The sequence below is a fragment of the Lissotriton helveticus genome, chromosome 6, assembly GCF_964261635.1.
Source record: "Lissotriton helveticus chromosome 6, aLisHel1.1, whole genome shotgun sequence".
Taxonomy (NCBI): domain Eukaryota; kingdom Metazoa; phylum Chordata; class Amphibia; order Caudata; family Salamandridae; genus Lissotriton; species Lissotriton helveticus.
Window position 1 is genome coordinate 1,551,136,086 of NC_136067.1, and position 20,338 is coordinate 1,551,156,423.

At 42.9% G+C, this 20,338-nt stretch overlaps 1 protein-coding gene across 5 annotated transcripts in view; it reads right to left on the reverse strand.

The window, feature by feature from the left end:
* Window positions 1-20,338, reverse strand: part of CFAP61 (cilia and flagella associated protein 61) — a 2,132,686-nt gene that overhangs the window by 1,852,248 nt on the left and 260,100 nt on the right. The gene's annotated exons all lie outside the window — the stretch shown is intronic.

Consider the following 20,338-nt stretch of genomic DNA (forward strand, 5'->3'; position numbering starts at 1 on the left):
TATACACTGAAGAATATATTTGAATACCAGCCAAAATAATTACTGATTTTGCACATATACACAATATACACATATTATATACACTTATACAATTAGAAAGGAGTGAATTTGTGTCCCAAGTGAATGATTTTAAACAAAAAACAAATTATTTACAAAAATTCATATAAAAAAGGAACATAACAAGGGGATTCTAGTGTAAATTCGTTTTTTGAAAAGAAAGCGACCTCTTAGTTCATTTCAAAATTAATATTTAAGTTGACCAATGATGCCAACTTAAAAAACGGTCTGCTTCTTTACAGGTTGTCGACGACGTTTCGACCTTGTATGGGTAGAAGGTCTCTTCAGGACTGACTGTATATGGGGCACCTGCGATTTGCTGGTAATTAGGTATGTACACGAACAGTGACACCGTGAGGAAAGTGAAAAGAAGCAACTTACAGAGATCCCAGCTGGGACCCCTGTCGTGACTCAATTCGTGGTATTCTTAATTTTTGGTTCGAGACAGCCGCACTGCTGATCGGTAAGCACTGCCATTGTGCAGCCGCCATCACTCACGGGATTGTCCGGAGTTCACAGTTAGTACCAAAGCGCCAGCACCGTCTGAGCCCCTTACACTTCGACAACCTTGATCCACCCTCAGCACTATTAAGTGCTCAGAGGCATTTTTGAACCGTGGACAAGTTGCATAAAATCGAACCAAAAATTAAGAATACCACGAATTGAGTCACGACAGGGGTCCCGGCTGGGATCTCTGTAAGTTGCTTCTTTTCACTTTCATCACGGTGTCACTGTTCGTGTACATACCTAATTACCAGCAAATCGCAGGTGCCCCATATACAGTCAGTCCTGAAGAGACCTTCTACCCATACAAGGTCGAAACGTCGTTGTCAACCTGTAAAGAAGCAGACCGGCATCATTGGTCAACTTAAATATTAATTTTGAAATGAACTAAGAGGTCGCTTTCTTTCTTTTCAAAAAACGAATTTACACTAGAATCCCCTTGTTATGTTCCTTTTTTATATGAATTTTTGTAAATAATTTGTTTTTTGTTTAAAATCATTCACTTGGGACACAAACTCACTCCTTTCTAATTGTATAAGTGTATATAATATGTGTATATTGTGTATATGTGCAAAATCATTAATTATTTTGGCTGGTATTCAAATATATTCTTCAGTGTATATACCACCTACGTGCCTTTCGTCTGAGTTCAAATCACCTATATTGCCATTGTGCAGCAGCATTACCATATTACTTGAGTAATTTTCCATAGGAGCCATTGTTTTTGTAGAAATACTGTACCCAGGCTCCCAGTGAGTAGGGTTCCCCTGTTAAATTCCTACTAGAGGATCTGTTGGTGGCACTGTAGACACTGAAACTGCAGGAGAAAGGACTGGCCATGCCACATTCTCAAGAGAGTGACCTGAAGCAGAAGATAGGACTACAGCTGGAAAGACTTTCCAGGATTGTGAGAAGGTCCTGGAGTAGTCAGAGGCTGGCATAAGTGGAACCCACCTCTGCTTCAATCTGCATACCCATTCAGCAGAAAGATGGAGTGATGTGCTTGGTGGGGATTCCCTCAACGTGGAGTGTTTCCTCCACTTTGATGCAATCTTCAACGTCAACAGTCTTGTCCTTAACCTACCCTTCCTCGATGTTATGCTAGCTCTCAACGCGGAGCAAGTGGTGACTTAAGCTACATTGAACATTATGGAACTCACAGGGTGAGTCCTAATTTCTTCTTCTTCTGGGACCTTTACTGGATCTCCCCTGCAGGGGTTTCTTAGAAAAGGCAAGAGTGGAAGATTTCCTATCCATTCATGTTCACCGTAAGTGGCATTGCTTTATTTCCCATCCTCCATCCACACCAAAAGTGACGCCACTTGTTTCCAGCCAAAACTGTCTTCACTTAATCGAGGCTGCAGTGTAACTCCACAGTGGACATGTGCAGCGGGCGCGCCAAAGGCTTTATGAAGGCAGGCCCATCTGTGTCTGTCCGCATCCAGTGCCAGGACCCCTAATCCTCCTCCAGACACCTCCCCATCACTACAAATCGCTCCCAAACAACACTTGCAGAATAATTACCCAAGCCCTCATCACCAGCAAGATGGACTACTGCAACAAACTATGCTGGAATCAATGCTCAACTGACCAAAGACTCCAGACCATAAAAAAAGTCAGTTGTCACTCAACCTCAACCTCGAACACTACACTCACACCACCCCGCACCTGAAAGAGCTCTACTGGCTCCCAATCTACAAATAAGCACTCTTCAAACTCCTCTCACACACATAAAAAGCATTACACAACATTGGCACCACATACCTAGTTAACCGTAGAAATTCTGTAAACCTACCAGATGACTCCTATTTACACACTCCTCCACCCCAGCATATGCACAACCAGTTGCGGGGTCGTACCTTCTCCTACCGCCCTCCTAGAGTTTGAATAACCTCCCTTTGCACATCAGACCTGCTCCCTCAGTTCTTGAAGTCTGCAAGAAACTGAAGACTTGGTTTTTGTCCTAGCCCTGACCCTGGCCTGGCTCATACAGCTTCTGCTTCAGCGCCAGGATACCCTCTCGGGTGAGTTGTGCACTATACAAATATGCATAACATAACAAATAGAGGGAGCACCCTCTCAAAGTCCCTCAGATATTCCAAACCCCGTCGCTTCACACCTGCATTGATCTTCTAGCAATCCAATTATATTCTCTTGGTCCTTCAAAGTACTCCTGAACAACTTCTAGCAGGACTCACAGGAGTCTGGACAATGAGAAGCAGGAAGGCAAACAACACAGATAGCATGAGGGTCTGTTTGGTTGTTTTGTCTCCCACGGGTGTAGGCACTGCCCAAACATTTTGTGGAGGAAAAAATATATTTTTCTGTGGGGAAACAGAAAAAAATGCAATGCCCATCTCTAAAGACATTTATCAAAGGTTGTTTTAAAGGTGTGGTCCCTAAAGCAAAAATAAAACCAAACGTTCAAGCACAGTGCTTCACGATGCTGTCAGCAGGAGCCGGAAAAAGTTATCTGACTCAACTGCCATTTACACCACTATTTTCCCAGGGTATATTACCGCAATTCTGAGTTTCTAATATCGTCCCGTATGAATTGTAAGTGCAGAATATTGACGACCACTAGATCATTGAAGTAAGCATTGATTTACTATTCCTAACTTCACATCTAGGTACCTTGAAAATATAAATGTCTTCAAGGTACGTAGATGTAGAGTTAGTAATAGTAAAACCTGGCTTACCTATAGATACTTACCTCGACAATATAGTGCTAGTTGATAGTAAATGTAAATGTAAATTGATACTTGTATAGCGCACTACTCACCCGCAAGGGTCTCAAGGCGCTTGTACGAATACCGCTGTGGAACCCATCCTGGCTTTCCCTGTGAGGTGCCCACTCCTGGGCACCCCCAAGGTGGGGGCCAGGCATCCTTAGCGTTGTGGGGGCCGTTGTGGCGATTAAGCAAGCTTTTGCCCAGAGTTGCAGAGTGGGACTCCATGATTGGAATAGGCACGAGGTGAGAATTATCAGGTCCGTGGAATTTTGAGCCCAAGACCCGCCGAGGCGGGGAATTGAACCCTGGTCCCGGGCTAGACCTCTGCATCAGGGTCTGCCGCTCTAACCATGGAGCCACACTTCTCCACTGATAGTCTGCACCTGATACTGCTACACAACTTTATTTTGTCACTCAACACTGTGACTTACAACCTCTTCCGAGCTTATGAGAGATACAACAAGTGGATCAAACCAGACATGCAGGACCACAGCTCTGTTGTAATTTTCACAGGACGCATAAGAGGGATGCACAACACCACGGTTTATTTGAATTGACCATAAATGGACATCAGAAATGCAGGCATGGGGAAGTAAAATTGAATCTATCTTCAGAAGGCCTAGAAAAGCAGTACTAAAATGATAATACTAGTGTACAATAACACAAACCAACTTCCAAATCTCAGCCAGTGACAGACAGGCGCCCCGCAGTCTTCAGTCGGTTAACGTGCCTGCTGCCCATCACCCGTCAAGGAGCCCACAGCATGGCTCACTCTATATGCACTCGAGAAGATGCCGGAAGGAGAATTGAAGCAGCAGAAAAGTGGACAAATTTTCTCAATGCGTCTCGGATTTTGGCATTTTCCCAAAAATAGCCCAATCTGGGTCTTCAATGTTCAAGAAAGTGATTCTAAATAAAATTCAAAGTGAATATAACCTTTTTGAGGGATTCTAGACACAGAAATATTACTGGTTCAGAAGGCTAGATTTAGCACAGCTGTTTTCCAAAGGCAACAGAACAAAACTCCAACACAAACACAATTATTTCCTCCCCCCAAAGAACACGTTTTTTTTCATGTTTTGTTTGAGCTTTTGAACAAACCCCGGTCACTGGAGTTGTCTGGCTGCTCTGTAATTTTAGGCCCAGGGCTCAACAGAGGCTGATTAACCAATCCATCTACCATATGCGAAAAGGGGGCTGCCAGCTCCGGTCTCAGCAGGGAAAATTGGCATCAATCTTGTCTCACATGGCGGAGCTCCCCCTAGCCATAACTGCGATGGTACAGCCCCACTGTGCTTGCCTGAAACATCTCCTGCAAGCTTCCAGCGAGCGGGGAAAGTGAATGGGAGGCATGCATTATTTATGGCGCTGCTGTTTCTAATGTTCTATTACACTAATGGCTCTGTTATGATTGGTTATTAAACAGCATGCCTTGCACATATGTGGGGTGGAAATTAGGAGGGAAAGAAAGCGCTTTGGGACATGCTGGCTTTGTGACACAGTGGTGCATTACAGCACATTCACGGGGAACGCTTTAAAAGATGACAGGATGTGGCAGTTGGGGACGATTTAGCAGTTACAAGTTATCAAGTAAGAAAACAATGTTAGGTGAAGTCCTCACATATAACGCCCCACGCCATCGCATAACTACTAGTGGGGCCAACATTTATTTGAGAGCACGGATGCGGAGTGTAAGAGAACTTTTTGAATGCTCGAATCAAATCTCTTTAAAAAATATTGTTCGGGAACGTGTTGTAATAAGGTCATTGACTAAGTTAGCAAATTAGATCTAATAATTAGCACCGCTCCCTGCATGTAAAATCACAGGCATGGCTTCTGGCCTTGGGTGGAGTTATTTGGGTGAAGCCAGGAAGCTCATTACTCTGATTTACCCGGGACAGTCATTCCTCTCCAGTCTGGGGCACTTGTTTTTATATTCAGCTGAATTAGAGTTCTTCTTGACAATACATTTTGATGGAGGTAATAAGAACTCAGAGGAACTAAGAGGATGGTGGTATGTGAAATTAAGGCACGGGTGGACAACAGGGACACGTGATGGAATGAAGGAATATACAACCTAGAAATAGTAACAAGAGTGAAGTAGGCTAGTAGACTAACTATACTGAGTAGTCCTACTTCTGTGGACAATCTGTCACCCCAGCTAAATATTTGTACCCGGTATTCTGCACTGTTTATAAGTACGCTAAGCTTGCGTACTGGTGAACAATATCCTAAGCATGTGCCATTTGTTTTTGTGTATGTTTGTAAAATCAATAAAATGTACTTAAAAAAAAACGAGTGAGGTAGGCTATACTGCAGCCGATTTTCACTCGGCCGTTAATCCAAGTGTTGTAGAAGGATGCAAGGCTGAGATGATTAAATGGCGCTGTAGGTTGTACTGGCATAGGAGTAAAGTTTGCAGCTGATTAAAAGCCTGCTTATTAAATTAATCAACCTATGCAGAAACGTGTCTGGCACCTCAGACACATGTTTTAATAAGCTTCGGAATAAAACACTTACAGAGACGTTGTGCCATGTGATGTACAGTGAAATCTTCAAGTATATCCTCGCAGCGCCGGCTCCTCCGCTAAGGCGGAGAATTATCGCCCCACTGCTTTCAGCAGTTTAAAAAAAGGAAAAATAAAATGATAACACACTGTTATTATCATTTTATTTTTCCCTACTGAGGCAGTTTTGTGGGACGGGGAAGGGCTAGACTGCTCATAGAACAGAGGGAGGAGTGATTGGGGCACTTTCTAAGTCAGCAAGACGGTTTAGCTGCCCGTCTTGGGCCGACCAAACAGGCATGCGCACTTTGTATGTCCTCCACCAGGCTTTATTACAGCCTGGGTGGAGACAATGCACATAGTCCCCCCGTCTGAGCGCCGAACCACAGCGCTCAGACCAATTACAACGCAGCTGTCATACTGACTGCAGCGTCGTGATAAGCTTAGGGGAGCCTGTGTGCTTCCTGCTTTCATTCTGAGACTCGTCAGAAGGAAAGCGGAGGATGGACGCGGCCGGCCAAAGAGGTAAGGTAACCCCGATCCGTGCCATCCACCACTGATCTCCTGATCAAATAAAATGGCCCATCATTCTTAAGTCTGGCTTGATAATGCAGCTTCCTGCAAGACACACTGTTACAAATCCTTTAAAATAAAAATATAGCTGGCTTTGTTTCTGCCCAGCAGACTACTACTCTCACCTCCCACCTCAAGCTATTGACTATTTGGTGTATTACTCCACCTTTTGTAGTGTTCTAGCATTGCAGCACCTACAAAAATGTTATATCTCAAAAGTACACAGAATCATAATATATTACATTCTTTATCTATAAAAGATGCATAGTATACACGTAGGAATCTTTGTTTTCTTTTTCACTGCTCTAGGCTTTTTTTTATGTTTTAACGAGGATTCCACATGCAAGCCAGACCTACTGACTTTGCTGATCCTTGTTGTGCACAGGCAAGAGACTGGCCGTAGGTCTGCTATCCTCCAAGCACTCCTGGGCTGAGTTCTTCTGGTCTCCAAAGAGACTGAAGTCGTCAAAGGGCATGCCCATAAGCAAAGCTTGGACATCCCCTGAAAAGCTAGTCATCCTCAGCCAGGTGTGGCGTCTTAAGTCCATCGCCGAAGAAACCGATCTGCCCAGCGAATGCATGGGAGTAATGGCCCAAAAGGCACGCGGTGTTCACAGACCACAGTGCCAGGCTGGCGGAAGAACATTTTTCTTGCCTAAGGTGTCCAGCCTCTTGTAGTCCCTATCCAGTGGGGTGGTAGGGAATGTGGCAGGATTTACATGGGAAGTAGACTCTTGGACCACCAAGCTCTCTGGGGTAGGGTGTTATGTGAGGAAACTGGGGTCCCCTGAAGCAGGACGATGGCGGCAGGCAATTGTCCTGTTCACAGCAGATCCTGTGCAGGGCTTGGGAAAGGCACAGAGCAAGACAAAGTAAGGGCTTTATTAAATAGGAGAAGAGTTTCTGAGGGGGTAACTCCCGGCTGAAGCATCTCTGTCAAGACATTAGCCTTGACTGCCACTGAGGGCATGTTACGGTTCAGGACCTCAGCTTCCTTTCTCACCACCATAGCAAAAGAGGCTCACTCCTCCCTAGCCACGGTAGAGGAGAGACAATGCCAGTATCTAGTGAGGTCTCCAGTCAACTGGTGTCCACTAGTTCCTCACACCTAGGGGCTGGTATTCTTCAGGGTCCAGGGGCCACACCCAATCTTCTTCAAGCCCCAGCCAATAGAAATAGGGCTCAGGCACCGGCCTGGAGGGCGTGGCTCCAGTCAGCGCCGAAGTTGGCATCAGGAGACGCCACTCTGGGTCTGTGTCAGAGTTGGGATGAGAATGGGGACAGCACCGGGAGCGTCAACATCGGTGTCAGGGATGGTCAAGGTGGTACGACCTGCTGGCGGGGAACCAGAAGGGGCCTCTGCCGAACCCGCAGAGCCTGAAGGTGCTCCAGCTGGGACAGGCTGTCCAAAGATGCATGGTCTCATAAAACTCTTGAAACTGTGCGGGTAGCTCCCGGAAAAAAGGGGAGGAGCTGAGACGGTCAAGAGCAGGCTCAACAATGGAGCCAGGCCACAATTGACGGCACTCCTCCGTATCGTCGTTGACTTCAATGTACGGAGTGAAGTCGAAGACCTTTGAGTTTTTACTCTTCTTTTTTCTTGCGTGACTTACCGAACGACAACTTTGAATGCGACAAAGATCGATGGCTCCACATACGATCCCGGGAACTTCCTCTTGACCGGGATTGAGACCATTGCGGTGTCACACATCGAGCGGCAAGGAGGTTAAGTGATTGCTCCCTCAAGGCTTTGGGGTGCATCGTACGGCAATCAATGCAGGTCTTGGCGTCATGGTTGCACTCAAGACACCAGAAGCAGACATGATGCGAGTTTGCCACCGACATTTGCCAGTGCTAGGCACTAAAGGGCTGGAAGCCAGATTTCCTTGTGGACACCCCTCTCACACCAGGAGAAAAATCTAAAAAAACACTTTGAAAAAAGTGGAAAAAATGTCAGTCAAAAAAATTACTGGTGGTAGCTCTGTCAGGGTCTGCGCTGACTTACGCAGAAGGAAAATAACTGGTGTCAGCACGCTGGGGTGGTGCCTATATAGGCACGGAGTATGTCACTTCTGGCACAGACAATGCCACGCAGAGTCAAATGACACCACCTACCAGCGCTCAGGGGTACTGCTCATGAACAATTTCCAGATCCAGTCTGAAGCCTTGGGATAATTAATTCTAAGGTAAGAAATATGCGGCTAGAAGTCTCTTTCAGTTGAGTGAAAGGCAAGGCTACCAGTATAGCATACAAGATGAATCTTTGGATGAGTCAAGCTTTGGAAGTGTTTCAGAATCTGGGCTATACTTGCCCTGCTTGTGAAAGTGAAGAATGATCAGCAGGCCAGCACTGACTGAGCACAGGATATACCCAGGAGTGTACTAGTGGATCCTGTCTTTAAGAAATGCATGCTATCCCGCGAATGGAAACTGGTGCACCAGTAATAAGGTCTTGAAGAACACATAAGAGGTGAATGAAAACCTGTGGAAAACCCTGAGTAAAAGAGCAGCTCTCTCCTTCAAGGTTCATCTCTCCTATACCTTTCTATTTAACCACTCTGTTTTTATCTCAGACCTCGTACCAGCAGTTGTATTGACTTTTCTAAATGAAAAAACTACTGCTGACTGCCCCTTTCTTTCTTATTACTACCCAGTATCTCAGCTCCCATTCTTCTTCAAGATACTGAAAGGCTTATTGATCAATCGATTTACTATACATTGTCATCAATAGACCTTTTCAATCCCTTCTAGTTAGGGCTTCATGCCCTTTATTCACTTGAAAACTGCACTCTGTCTTGTATGTTTCAAAGTCTTTTCTTGTGTCAGTGAAGGCCTCAAGTATCACACCCAGGTTAAGGTGTGGTTTGTTCCGTGGCATTGCCTTCTGCATTACCACCAGTAGTAGCTGCGATTATTAGTAAAGAGGGAGGAGCTGAAAGCAGCCAAAATGTCCGATTGATATTCTGGGGGGGGGATGTGTATGAATTACTGTAGAAACACAAATTCCCACTTTTTTACGCCCCAAAAGCGTATACTCGCTTCACTGTTACTCCCAACCTCTGGCTTTACTGGGATTCCCCGTAATCCTGGGGAAGTGGAATAACGGGGAATTTAACAGCCCACTTCTAACAAGAGTCTTCTTCATCATACTGTTGAATTGCTTTTAGAGGAGTGAGAATGGTCGCGAGAGAAACTATCAGTAGGCCATTTCCAATATCAATATGCGAGAAGAAAAACCTGTACAAAGGTTTCAGGTTGATTTCTGTCGGGTAGGATCATAATAGGCAATCCCTGGTAGTTGGTATTCTTTAGAGATACAGGGCTTCAATAAAATGAGTGCATTAATAATGAAAGCAATTGAATTTGCGCATGGGAAATAGAGTGTGGTAGCCTTATAACTGTACGCTTGAGAGCCATGTTTTGTTTTGTGGGTGCAGATTGTAATTGGCAGAAGAACACATTTCATTTTGATACTGGTTGAGCTTCAGGTAGATTTGTTAGTCATGTCTACATAGTGAGACAAAGGCAGTGAGGTCAATGATACCTTTAGGAAATGTTCAGTACCACAGTAGTATTATCTGGCTGGAATGCAGAACCCCAATTGTCCCATATTTAGATTGATTATTATAAAGCAGATATAAGGTCGTTAAGTGTCTCCACATGTGTTAATCAGGAGGTGAGACCCACAGCTCTATATCTAGACAAGTGGTAAGGGTGGGCTGGGAAAAATTGCAGGATACAAGTACTTTGTCTTGCCGATACACAAGGATAGGATGCCGAAGGTTGTATTTTGGCTCATGATAGCGAGGACTGCAAGATAATGTTGCCCGATGAGTAGGCAGGGGTCACACATGTACAAATCGGATTCAGAAGACATCCCTTAAACTTATGCCGTCTGTGTGCTGCAGGTGGGTCTGGACCCCAAAACGTACCTGCAGCAGGTTTTTGTGACATATGAGTGTGGAGGTCTGTGGCAACAGGGGCGTAACACAGACTCACATACCTGCAGGGGGGGGGGCTCAAGTTTTGTTACGCCACTGTGTAGAGCCTGTGCCATTGATTGCCAATCAGGCAGGGAATGGTTTGCAGGAAGAAATCACTCACTTTGTAAAAAAAAAACACAAAAGCCGAGAAAGCTGCGACATTTTTGCTGACTTTTATGACTACCAATTGTTTCTGCAAATTGTTAAAACTGCCAACTGCCTCTGAGCTCAATATTATTTTAGCCAAGTGACCACTGCTGCTACTTCCTTTACTCTCTTATTTTTTCTTTTTTTGTATTAGTGTAAAATGTTCAGGAGCTGCGTCATATATTTAAAATACTTTATGTTTCGTTGAGTTACTAGCGTTAAATATAGTGAGACAGATTCACTGAACTTTTTGCTCACCATATTGTAGTGCAAGTACGCAAAAGTGTAATTTGTGACTAACAATAACAGCTGCTCACTCATGGATTTATTATCTGCAGACATTCTCACTTGCAGAAGGAAACTGCGACTGCGGGAAATCAGTAGAGTGGCCTTATTTTTCAAAATTGTAAGTTTGGTAAAGGGTAGGAAAATAGGGGGCCCTTCAAGAGGGTAAGTGAGGGTGACCGCTGACTTCCTGGAAATGCTGTGAACACCGACAACGATGGATCTTTTAGTGCTTCCACAAGGAAATTCGGGTACATTTTCCAACCAAAAATAGACCTGTAAAGAACAAAGCTTTCAATGTTGATAAAAAAAAGCGTAAATGTACCGACATGTTCACAAAAAATCCTTTCAAGGCAAATGAAATATAATTAAAACACACACAGAGAAACACTTTTTTGAAGTGTGAACATGTACTTTCTTTAGTCCATGGAGGCTTTAGACACGCGATATCAGAACATATTCTGTAAAGCGGAATGAGGAGCATGCGAAAAACTCAGTCAGACTGTATTTATCGAGTACGCTTTAATAAACAGAGTTTGCTATCAACAAGAAGCATTTGCCTCCTTACTTTGGTAAAAGTATTTTCAACTGAGCTTTTTTTTCCCTCAGGTTTCTCCAAAGGAGAAACAGTCCATTCGAAGGAGAAACAGTCCATTCGAAGGGTAAACTAGAAGGTTTCCAGTCCTTCTATTAGTTAAATAACCTCCACACAATGATGCATGCCTTTTTGGATGTATGTGGTATAGCCTGAAACCAGTCAAAAAGCAGTAAGGGAGATAATACCAAAGGAAAAGTATGGCAAGGTGGCTGGGGCTGACAGGGGCCTAGCACAGAATCGTGATATAGTGTTGTTTAAAGAAGCGTGGCTTCAGTTCTCTGCTAAACTTTAGTTGGGCTGGACTGTTACAGTCCTGATGGATATAGGATGTCATTCCAGATTCTGGGTGTGCACAAGGAAAAGGTCTGGTGCCTTGTATTTTTCTACTTTACAAAGCACACAAAATATATCTGACAACTTATTAAAAAACAAACACTGGCAAATCCTATTGGCTTGGCCTTGGCTGTGCTACTAAAACAATAATAAAGCATTTGTGAACTATTAAAAGGTCGCCACCCGTGCTTTTAAATACACTCAGGCAACAATTCATGAATGTTTCTGGCAAATGCTTTACTGTTTCAAGATGGGAGAGGTGTTTTGAAACAGCGCATCAGTCATCTTGGAAGCATAAAGCACTGATAAAGAATAGTAAAATCATAAAAAGATGGCTACAGGTGCATGTGTAAGCGGCACTTGCAATCACAACAAGAGGTAGTGGAAGACGCAAGTGACCCGGCAGTAGTTTGTAACCGAATGTTAATTTTACTGGAGGAGGTACCGCACGGCCACCTTCCTGAGGCTCTTAGGATCCCCGGGGACCAGCACCTCCTCGGGGCTTTATTAAAAAATTGGAAGGGGGCTGCCCGGAACCCCCTCCATTGCTCGTAGGGCTGCCAGATCTTGGAGGGGCTCCATGGAGTGGACTCTGGCAGGGGCGGCTTTAGGCATGTGCAAGCTGTGCACATGCACAGGGCCACCAAACCCCAGGGGCCACCACGCCAATATATATCCTTAATATAATAATCCTCTGAGGATGGATACATATTTGCGTGGCGGCCCCTGGCAGGGATTTGGCGGCCTCCGGCTCTGTTCCACTTCCTAACACTCTGACCCCCCCTTCTGAGCTCCGGGGGGTTCTGCCCCACCCAGACCCCCTCTTCCGGGGCCCCCTACCTACGCTCCCTGCCCAGGGCCGCCATGAGCCTAGAGCCGCCCCTGACTCTGGCATTGACAGGAGGTTCCCCTGTGCAGGGGGTATGGCTGCAACACGCAGCTGACTCCCGGCCAGGGGGTTGCTGCATGGAATGAATGCTGGGGCTGCACGGTGCGCCGGCCCGGGGCCTCTCACGGAGGATGCTGTGTTGCAAGTGGCCCCACAAGCGGCTGCTTGAGGGGGCCAGCGCTCTGTGTGTCTTCATCCTGTGCTGGTTCTACATCTTCCCTGTGTACTGGCTGCCCGAGGAGAAGGAGGTGGTGTGCGGGAGGTCCTGCAGCACGTCGGAGCCTGGAGGAAGAACCTGACAGCAGACAGTCAGTTCAGGTACCAGCCTAAGTCGCCGTCAGTACTCTGCTCCACTCCCTTCTACCCCGGTCCCTCCCCTGCCACATACCGCGCCATCACCCTCGGCAACCTCACCGTCACTCGTGAGGCTCTCGTAACTCTTGAGACATGCAGTGTCCAAGGATTCTGATCAAGTAAAAGTGGCAAGGGGCTCCCCCAAATACTACACTTTGCCATCCTTGTACATGTGGGTACCAGAGTAACAAATGGCCCATGTGCACCATTGCCTGCAGTGCAACTTAATTTACTTATTCATTTATCTATTAACATACTGTCTTGCACATCCATCTATCTGTTCATTATAGCCACCGCTTTGTTTCTCACCTTTAATTTGTATACGTGTTGAAAAAATATCAATTCACATTTTAAACCACCGTGGTCATATTTCACCAGTTGACCCTGAATTGCAACTGTTTGTGCGGATCAAAGGCATGTCACAGGTGAGAATGAAAGTGGAATGAAAGTGTATGAAGGATGCATGGCTTGTTGGATCAAAGCGCAGATGGATAAATTAAGCAAATGGGCAATCGTTTAGCTGTGTATTTGTGTGGAATTTCTAAAGGGCGAAAGCTTTCAAATAAGGAAGATAGAATTGAAATAGGAAAAACAGCTTTTAGAGTTAGGAAATAACATTAAACAACCGTAGAAATTCACTGAAAAAAACAAAGGTTCCATGTATGTTTTAGTTAGGAAACAGAATTTCAAAAGACCTTAAAAATTCACTGGAAAAAAACAAATGTTACAGGGATGTTATAGTTAGGAAATAGAATTTAAAAAAAACTTAACAATTCACTAAAAAAGGTTACATGAATGTTGTAATTAGGCTCATACTTCACTCATGCAAAACAATTGAAATTCAACAGTTATAGTTACCTGAGCTAACTATAACTTACGCCCTGCAATGCACTGCTTATGACCTCACATATTACATCGCTCATGACATGGTCAGTGACATCACTGATGACATCTCAAATTCCCTGTCAAGATGTTTTGAATATTGCATCAGAGTATCCCTCTGAAGAATTCCACCATCAGTGCTTCAAGAAAATTTTTATCTCCATCTGTACTACAGACCCTTCTGGCTTGAACTCCCCAAAGGGGATACTTTCGATGAGAGATGCCAGATGGAAACTGGTCTGCTGCCACAGAGTCACCAAAATCCACTAACCATGACCATTGTCCACTGTTTTATTAACAATTTATTCAAGAAAGGTAAGAAAAAGTCTAACAATTTTAATTCCAACCAGTGTCCATTACTAGCTGTGCTTTGAAGAGAACAGCTTTTTGAAGTTGTCCCAAAATCATTATGTAATATAACAAGCACTGAAAATGCGATAGGTCTCGCCTTTGATTAAGTTAAAGCCATTTGCTTTGCAAATGGTATTGTATAGCAAAGCAAATGGCTTTAACTTAATAAAAGGCGAGACCTGTTGCTTTTTTTACTCACCCATTCTCCATGTTGCCTTTAGCCCCTCCTCTTGCTGTCCAAGTTGTAAATTCCCTACTCCCCTCCCGTGCCTCAGGCAAGCAGAACAACAGAGGCACCATTGCAGCATGCACTCCCTGCTACTCCCTTACCCTTGTCCATGTTATTACTGTGAAGCGCGTCCGTGCCTCAGGCAAGCTGAACAACGGAGGCGACATCACAGCACGCAATCCCAGCCTCCGCAGTGAATGCTAACATGAGCCATTGAGCCATATCTGTGGGGGTTTTTTGCTTACTGTTTATTATAGTTTTGCTTTTTTAATGGATAACAGTTAAAACCAGGGCTCATTGAACTTTTCTCCCCAAAATAAGGCAGTATTTTCGGGGCTCAATTGGGGTCTGTGTCAAGCTTAAAGCTGTTCTCTGGGTTGGAGGAGAAACTGCTCAGAAGAAGCAGACCATATAAAACCTAAAGTTGCAGAGATCATGTCAGATGGCAACACCTCCAGCCGAGGAGTGAAGTGCTCAGAGCAGTGAAATCGTCCACTTCTGCTGCTCGATTGCGCTAAATTAAAAAAAGGTGAGTGTTTCTGATCCTTGCTTATAATCAAAAAGCTCATCAGAGGGCTGTGTTGTAACAGTCCTAAGGAGTCTACTGGTTCAGCGCTCCTAGAGACTATAACTGCTCCTACATACAAAGGCTTCATCCCCCGGCGAGAGTATCCAGTTTTGGCTAGCAGCACAAACCAGTACCTCTCATGTTGTCCACTCCTAAAGAATCTGCAGAAACTTATGAGACACTGGAATAGAACTCGTAAGTAATGACACAGCGGAAACACCGTGCAGCCACATTGGTCAGATAGGTCTCTGTGGTGTGTGTCCCTGCCTCCTCCTCCTGCTCTAGCTAGTGGCTGCTGCCAGTCCATTGGCGGTGGGGAGGGGAGGGAACTGGCCTAAAGTGCGCAGGCGCGTCTTGTGCTTTTGAGGAGAAACTCCCGGGGCAACTGTCAATTTGAACCAGGCCTAGAGGTGGGGTGAAGAGACAAGTGCAAGGAGCGTGCAGGAAATACACATGGGAACAACGGCGGCTGCACCGTAAACAAAATAAATGGTGTTTCTGAAATGCGTGTCAAGTTAACTGAAGTATACGAAACAGCAGAACTGTTCAATATTATGACCATTAAAGAACCACACTTTATGAAAATAAAAAACAGACAAGCACACCGCGCAGCACCGATGAAACTGCTGCCAAAATGTATATCAGATGTCCTTAAAAGTGTGTGAATATCAGGCACAACATCAACTCATTATTACGCAAACATCAACCAATAGCACCCACACAAAACAATGGCAAACAAGATGGTGTCAGCTTGTCCAGATGGGCCGTCCTAAAAGTGGACAAGGCGGTAACCCCAAAACCCATTTTTCCATCACACACCAGCGTTTAACATAAACGATGACGCACGCCAGTTGAAAATGAGGGCGTGGCTTTAAGTTACTTCGGAATCTGTATCGATTCCAAAATGCCCGCGCATGGCGAGAGCAGCGTATGGCGAGACTTAAAAAGTACATAACAGCTCCCATGTATAATATTGCTCTATGGGTTAATATTGGATCATATTACAGAGTTACCTCTATAAATATATATATTAGTATATATACACACACATTTATTTATATCAGGATTTTTTTTTTTTAATCAATGGTTCTGGTGATACCGTTTAAGCTGTTTCTAGGCCTAATTAGTTAAACAAAGAAATAAATCCTACACTATCCTTAATCCATAAATGAACACCTTCAATACCAATCACATGTTCTTTAATAAAGAACTGCTTGCCATTTAAACGGCACAATCATGGATCATGCTTAATGGGATTCTGCCATCATGGAATTCAAAAGACAACGTTTTGTGTGTGAGGGTTGTACTGTGTTGATTACTTACAGGTTATATACACCCCATAGTCCACTCTTTCTTGTCACTGTTTTTACAATAGAAGTGTAAGACCACATTAGGGAAATACATAACCATCTTTTGCAATTTAAACTGAAAAACACCACAATTTTGGGCCACTCCCCCTAACTTGAGCCTACCCTTACTCTATCCCCAAGGCCAAAGTGCCTGTTCATAATAACACATTGTCATGAAAGACACGGGACAGACTTAAGAGTTGTAAGGAGGCAAATCAGGACTATTGTGATGAAGAGTTGGGCTCAGTGTAATGAACTTTACTGATCACCAATTTATAAACTGTCACTTTGTTCTGCTTCATTCTTACATTCTGTACAGTATATTCGAAGTATATATCTAAGCAGTACAAATTCTTCGCGAAAGACCACTCTAAAGGCCGTTGCAACATTTTTCTGGGACGTTGCGGCTGGCCAAATCAGAGTGTGAGTGCTCGTGGTATGAAAGGTTCCTGTAGGACCCCACTAGATGACGGGAGTAAAGGTTACCTTAGCCAATGGGATTTGAGTATTTAAAAAAAAAACTAATTCAGTCCAGCTGGACCCAACAGTCCAGATATCATTAACTTTTGTAGGCCATTAACCCCTTTATGACCACACCATGTACCTTTTTAAATACAAGTATCTTGAAAACCACTGAACACATTTATACCAAATGAAGAAAAACATGCTTTCTGAGTAATGTTGTAACTTCCTGACAAACTTTTTGTCATTACATTAAGCCAGTTTATTCTGCATCAGAAAGAAAGTTTCGTATGGGAAGTGACATGAGAAACTGATGTTCCTGGACCCCCCCCCCTTTATCTTCTTTAAAGAGTTGAAGTGAGTGAACTTTTTTAGGAAAGTTTTTGGAAAGGTTCGTGCAGATTCATCGAACGGCACAAAAGTTATTAAAGAAAAAAAAAGTGCATTTCCCATGAAAAGTCAGACTGCGCCACTAGTATAATAAATATATATACATATATAGATATATTCACAGAAAAACCCACATCAGGTGTGCTTAGCCTTTACCTTGTTTAACATAGAGTAATACTTGCACCCCAAACTTGAGTGATTTTTAAATAGTGCACCATATAACTACAAATATGCACAGTCACTCTTGCCGCCAAGGGTTCCACTATTTCCATGCTATAAACCTACACGTAAATCTATGCAGTATATGACTATACATTATCAGTGATATCATCAATGAAATTTAACATGTCATGAGTGATAAGCAGTACATAGCGGAGGCACTAGTTGTAGTTAGCTCAGTAAACCATAACTGGTGAATTTCATGGGTATTTAGTTTTTATATCAATTCAACACCTAACTATAACGTCACTTTAACCTTTGTTTTTTCAAAGGAATTTATGTTTAAAAAAAAACATTTTGACACTTAATGACAAAGTAAGCATGAGGTAACCTGGGTATATATACATAAAGAAAACAAAGATTCCCTCAGGAGAAGCTTAATACGTCAGTTTCTGTGACAAGAAAACAATTCAATTGAATCAATTCAAACTAATTTTTAATTACTGTAGGAACCGCGCCACTGCTTTTTTGGCGTCTGGTAGCTGCTGCACCAGTAAACACTGATTCCTTTACAACTACATTGTTTACCCTCAGAGGCTCTCTACTGCAGTACTCTCAGTTAAAGGAGGTTGCTCCTCCTTTGTCCTGATGAAGACTGATATACGAAGTGATGGGCGGTTCGAAAATTCGACGATTGAGCTTGTTGGCTACTAATTCTTAGTGGTGTTAACATACTGTACTCATATTGACAGTCTTTTGGATTTAATGCTTGCACTACACATTGTAAATACTGCCTTTGGATTTAAGAATGACCAAATTAACTTGGTTTTAAAAGAATGTAGCATAAACAACGTTTTTAAAGTGAACTAAATCCCCCATGCAGGTTAGATATAAGATCTTAGACTGTTTTTTAAAAAAAAATGGATATTTATAGGGATTATTCAATCCCTTGTATTAATGCTGCCACATACCTGTCGGATCTAGTCTGTGGTACCAGGCAGAAGATCAATCAAAGCACAGTTTCCAAATGGGGGGCAATGGGTTTTAACAAGGTGTCTGATTATAGAGCACAATCATGGGAGAAAAATTGGTTGCAGTGCTCTTATAATGGTCTAATTTTAAAATTAAAAATATTGGATATTAGTCTATTGCTGTGTAGTCAAAATGTGGCCACTGATCAAATTGAGACCCCAGTACTGAGGCGACCGGGTGGGTGGAAAAAGTTTCCTGCATCATTTAAGACTGATATTTGGCAAAAGCCTGTCAATGAGTGGGAGAAGTATGAAAAATTTACACAGACCAGGGAAGTGTGAGGTACAGTTAAGCAATTTCTCTGTGAGATGTATCTGTAACTGTTGGGCCACTGTTTCAGATGCAAATAGATTGAAGTAGCTAATTGATTCCATGTATGTCATTTGGCATTGTGTAGCAATTCGAGATTTTTGGAAAGCATTATTTCAGTATCTGGAGCAAAAGTGGTGGATTCAGTTAGTTCCAAGTGGTCCGTTGGTGCTCTTAGGTTATGATTCCACATTCAAGCAAATTTCCAGACACCAAAAGCTGCTTTTTATTTCAATGTTTTATTTCAATGATAAGTGCTCAGCTGTTGCAAAGATAGAAAAAAATCAGATTCCCACAATTGGAGAGTGGGTCGGAAAAATGAAGCAAGTTAGAGAAAAACTTGACGTGGAGGAATTGTAAGGTTTAACAAAATATGGCCACAATGCATGGTGAATTCAAGTTTTATTAAGGCAAGGTTTGTTAGGGCATTTTTGACGACATGCTTGGATGAATTTTTTATTGTAATTGTATGAAACCCTATAAACTGTTACGTAAAACTGTACGAAATTGCATGAAATCTATTACTGGTTATTTCCATTTGTTGGTGTATTGTATCTTTGGTTCAACCTGGATCTCAAAATATAAATAATGAATAAAAAAAAATTCTTTTGGAATGTTGTTTGTCTTAGAAACACTAATGCACTTTTGCACCATTGTCACCTATCACTTTCAATATGCTTTTTGTGGTGCACCTATTACATTGTTCTTTTATCTTAGTAGTATTTTTACACTATTTAAAAACCTGTTTGAATTTATTAATTCGCATGATTTTCTTGCCATAGAAGCATAGGCATTTTAAAACTTGAGCATACACCCAACTCCCTGGGGCAACATAAAACCAACATCCCCGCTGTGCATGGCCCTTGGCCATGTGTGCGCAGAGGGTGGTTGGCCCCAGGGCCTGGCCTATGGTCACGTCCTGTACCCAATTTAACTGTGGCCATCTAACCCACGATGCACATGCAGAGCGTAACATCTACTCCAAGAAAGAGAGAGTTTACCCCAGTTAGGCCAAAAGGGACCGGGTAGTTAGCACTAAATAAAAGAACATTTCCCTTTTGGGACCACGTATTTATCTTATCACTAGTTTGCACTGAACCATGAAATTCTACACTACAACATTAAACATCTACACTAGGTCATTAAAAAGTATACTTTATTACATCAATTGCACAAAAGACCTTTAAATTACAGTGATGTTAAAACATTGTGAAAGCTAAATATACATTAAAAATCATTTATATAATGATGCACGTTTAATAAAAATCATAATCTTGGCAATGCAAGTATTTTACGTGTGTATCGTGGGTACAGGTACTACCACTTAAGTACCCCAGAAAACAGTTGATTCAAGAGTTCAAATTCTTAGCAACCTATTTATATAATTTTCAACATGTAATATACACTTTCCACAAATGTGTTAATATTATACAAAATCCAGTTATATGTCAACTCATTTCGGTGTATCTTTATTTTCTCAACTCCTTTTTCACGACTGTTATCATATTCACAAATTTCTCATTAATTATCATAAAATCATGTATCTACAAAACAATAAACTACAAAACAACTTATTTTATTCTTTGCTCAGTGCATTTTAGATTCACCCATATTATCTCAGAGGTGCCTACTCATAAAGTTGGTT